Source organism: Pinus tabuliformis, chromosome J (assembly GCF_031772625.1).
Source record: "Pinus tabuliformis cultivar Carrire ecotype Pingquan chromosome J, CPIR1, whole genome shotgun sequence".
Taxonomy (NCBI): Eukaryota; Viridiplantae; Streptophyta; class Pinopsida; order Pinales; family Pinaceae; genus Pinus; species Pinus tabuliformis.
The window spans coordinates 608,247,955-608,252,743 of NC_142295.1; the positions used below are offsets into that span (position 1 = coordinate 608,247,955).

The window sequence follows — 4,789 nt, forward strand, 5'->3', positions numbered from 1 at the left end:
CCTTCGGATTAAGGGGGGAATGTTAACTAATCCTTCAGGATTGTTATTGTATATTGTATAGTATGTAATTAGTTTTACAATCCGTTTTTACGGTTAATAAGTTACCGAGACACAACTGTCTCATACCTAGATTGCACATGTATAAATAAGTAAATTTATCATTAATATGATGCTCTTTCATTGTGGAGTTTATTTTGGCTTGTCCACCATCTTCTTCGATAATGTATGGGGAGAGCATGTTGCAAAGTTGTTGGAGAAATTGGGTGTACAACGGCCTATAAGGGAGCACTCCAAGTCCAAAATTATTGTCAGTTCCCGGGATCGCACTGCCCTGTTAAAATTCAAACTGGAAATTAATTTAACTAGCCGAGAAGTCGCAAGAAAAATGATGAATAGTGGAATACTAGCGGGCATGATGAGCATTGTGCACGTTTTGTTGGATGTTATGGTAAATGAGGTAATTTGTGTCACGATGGAGCAGAAGTCTAGAGCAGCATTTCCGGATCAAGTCCCACGGAGTTACTTTATTTTATTCACAGGACATCTATTTTGGATTGCAGAAAGAAGAACGATCTCCATGTTGATGGACTCTGTGGGAATGGCAGACCATGAGCACACATCATCTATCAAGATCCCTGTAGTTTACCAATGATGAAACTCTCTATCCAAATTGAATTGAATCTAATGACACAACCCTCCATCCGAATTTCATTGAATCCCCTAAGCCAAGCAAATCAAAATTGCGATTAACATGCACTCCGCGGTTTTCATTTTCATTTCAAATTTTGAGCGTGGTAATATTGAGTTTGAATTTTCATTTCAAAAAATTATGCACCCAACTAAGCAGTTTAAACTCCTTGAAATAGAGATGACATTGATGACATTGAACACATGTGAGTCGATGTCATTAACTAGAGAAAGTTTGAACAATGAACTATGCTAGAGCCTGAGTGTTGTAGTCGCCAGAAAATCCTGATGAGTCGATTGTATGTATGAGCATACATGGTCTTTAATAACATGATAGGAGCATGCACTAAGCTCGATGTCATTAACTAGAGAAAGTCTGAATAATGAACTGTGCTAGAGCCTGAGTGGTGTAGTCGCAAAAGAATCATGATGAGTTGATTGTATGTACGAGCATACATGGTCTTTTAATAACATGATAGGAGCATGAACTAAGACAAAGATTGGCTTAGTGCATAGTCTTTAATGACATTCATGGGAAGAGTAATACTATTTGTCAATGCCAACTAAATATTGAGTTAACAAAATCAACCAATGCATTCAATGTCAATCTGCAATAAAAATAATACTCACTTATCCTGATATTATTACTAGGTCCATTGAATTACTATGGAGGAAAACACTTGTCCACGTTAATGGCATGTGCCCTGCAGTCTTTTATTTTGCTTGCAAAAGAGAATGGTCTTCGAAGATGTGTTTGCTAGAAAGTATAAGCATATATTTTATGAGATAAGTAACACTGTGTTGGGATACCAAGTTTTGAGTAAAAGCACTCAGTTGGAAAGCTTGATTTGAAATGGGTTCTGTCTATCATAGTATTAGGCATCAAATTTGAATTTCATATCGACTTGCTTCTCCAAATAATCATAACCATGAGAACACTCAACATTAAGATATTGCAAGCTTGCTACAAGTTCTCATGTAATTGACTTCTATAGGTTTATCATATTCATAATCGCAGTCCTCTTTGGGAGTTTGTGTTGTTTACTATAGATCAGATGATGTTCATCAAGAATTTGAGATTATAAGTTTGTTGGATTGCTTATGTTATCAATTGGGCATATTTATTTATTTTAACAAGAAACCAATAATATATGAATTGTGACTATTAAAGTTTGCTCAACAACCATTTTCACTTAAGGAAATGAGAAGGCCAATTTCATACAATTTTAATTGATATTGCAGCAATTTCACAGATAATCTCGTGGAGTGGGTTTGAATTACATATAAAATATGGTTTCTTAATCACCCAAACCACTAGCAAGAAGGCTATGAGATGTTGCCTGCGATCTTGAAATGGTTGTTCCAAAACACCCCCTAGGTGTCAGTATTATTCTTTATGGGGTTAAGATTTCAACAAAGGAGGCATTGTATGAATATGTTCCAAGACAATTTTTCATCTAACCTTTTCCCCCTAAGAACCCATCAGGAAAAACCCATGCATTGTTGAATCTAAGGCCAATAAGAGCTCTTGCCACAGTCTTTGCCACATCTCCATACGAATCCATTATGAATCACAACACAATTTCATATATCCTTTTAACTATTGATTGACATTTGTCTAACAATTCACCAAATTTATCTGCCCAACAATGACTTTCCCGAACATGACCAAGTTATGCATTACAGTTAATTAATTTGGTGTGGGAAAACGGTAGAAGGGGAAGAGGAGGCGCAGGGGATCAATCGGTTGCCCTAAAATTCTATCGAATAGTAAATTCTCTGAACGTTTCCATGCTCGTGTTGCTTCATCCTTTATTTTAACATTTTTGATCGCGGAGGAGGAGGTGAGTTTGGGGTTTAGACTTCTCCTTGAGTCTGTGAATATGATGATATATGCCCATGACAACAACACTAGGCAACATCAGAAGGCCCAGGTGTGGGGCCATGTTTTGGCTTCTAGCTATGATAGGGAATACATCAAATTTGACTTCTCAATTTATTGGGAAAATCTTCGACTGCTAAGGATAAAATCTTTTTTTTAGCACTCCTTGGCAAATTAGGTATGCCAGCCTTGGATTTCTCTTTCTCTATTTGAATGTCAATCATCACATAGTATTGTTTAGTCAAAAACTGAAGTGCTTGAGTAGGGTTTGGATCACCTTTATATCCCCTCATAGAAAAGGAAATGGTAGAGAAAATTGAAGGAACAAGCAGTTACAACAAGATTAATGCCCTATCACCTCCTGCAAGGACAATGGGATATGATGATAAAAGTGAGTCTAACGTAGTTGAATCTATGGGTTTCGTCTCTTTGATTGCCTTTTTAGTTTGTTCATTTGCCCCCCCTACTACAATTATTGTAGTATTTGCTGCTTCTACCACTGGTTTTGGATCAACACCAATAGATTCAAGTGCTTTCTAGGCTTGCTGAGTGACATCTGATGCAACTAGGGAGGCTATTTGAACTGTAGAATCGGAAGCCTTTTGTATGTATGGCATTGCAACATCCATTGCAGGCTTCATGGTCTTGATAGCTTGTTCAATGAACTCCTTTGACACCCCATAGGCACTTGAGTTACTCCTTCAAGTCTTTGGTATTATCCTCCACTGTTGTCAATGTTGTAAGAAAATATTCCTTTGGCACAGCTTTGGCATCTCCCACAAATGTGAAAATGGATAGAAGCATAGGTAAATAATGTGTTTTTTTGTTGATATTATCATCTTATTTTTCACTGCAAACAATCCTCAGGTCGTGATCATTAGATAATTGTTTTCCTTGAGGTTTGTGATGGACTTGAAATGCATGCTTAACTTAGCCAGAAAGGAAGGGCTTATCCAGAAATCCTGTTGTCCCTAACAGGACATAAATGCCAACTGCCTTGCTAGCCATCGTCACTAAAACCAGTTGCTAGGTTATTTACAGATCCTCATGCATCCTCCTGCATGGATTTGGACACCACCCATCAACCATACACAATCGTTGGGAATATTTGTTATAATAAAATCCATCACATTTATTGGAATGCTTACAGTTGGTTAAGGAAAAGAAATTATGTGTGTTTCTAGGGTAGCATACAGAGGGAATGTTACATAATTTAGAAAGAAAAAATAAATAAAACCCTAGATATTTTACCTCAGTTGTAGAAGGACCTACTGGGCAAGATCCTCTTTGAGGTCCCCTGTTGTTGAAAATCCTTGAAAGCGGGCTTCACTGTTTCTTTGTCTCCGTATTTTCAACAATTGAAGCACGTTGGTGTGTTGCAATATAAAATGGTTTAGGCACAGTATTTCCACATTGGGATCCCAATCTCAGTGAGATGTACAAGGAAACAGGTGCGGGATTTGGAGGCCTAGTTGTGTGATTGTTTGACATATTTGTTTCATATTTGGTTTTGTTCTTCATTTGAGCTTTGAATGTCCTTCATCTCGTGAGCTTACAATAAGAGTACCTCTACCACAACAACCTTTACATGAAGTTGGTGCCTGATTGCTTCTAGACCTGCAAGTTGACAGGAATGCAGAAACACAAGTTGGATGGGTAAGAACTTACGGTGCTCGAATTCTTCATATACTTCTGATCTTGCATTCCATCATGTTAACTTGAACATAACTTGTCCTTTTTTGAACTCTCATTGAATTTTAAAATGTTAGAGTCAAACTTTGAATTCATGCAGACGTCTCATGTTTGAGACTCTGCCCTGAGGCTGACATTCTCTAGAGTGAAATGAAGTATATCTCTCTTTCTCTTCCATAAGAATATTATCAAATACCAAAACCCCATTGTGGTTAGAAGCCTAAACAATAAAATACATAACAAAATACAAACTTGATGCCTAGGTTTAATTTTCTTTCATTTCTAGTTTTGATGTCTAAGTTCAATCCATATTATAGTCTTCCCTATAACATTTTTTGCGTCTGGAGGCCTTTTTTCGACTCTCAACTCTTCTTGGATCTTGGCTACCCAACAAATTGTGGAATCTATATTTCTGCTCAACTCCCGGATTTTGTGTAAGAATCGAAAAGGAATGAGTTCAGCTAAACTTTTGGTTTTCAGCCTGTAAGCAATTGAGTAAGACTCCATAAGCATATTATCAAATACCAA

The 4,789-nt window shown here is 37.1% G+C and overlaps 1 pseudogene; it reads right to left on the minus strand.

The window, feature by feature from the left end:
- Nucleotides 1–2,664: 2,664 nt before the first annotated feature.
- Nucleotides 2,665–3,577, minus strand: LOC149228435 (calcium sensing receptor, chloroplastic-like; annotated as a pseudogene).
- Between the last annotated feature and the right edge of the window lie 1,212 nt (nt 3,578–4,789).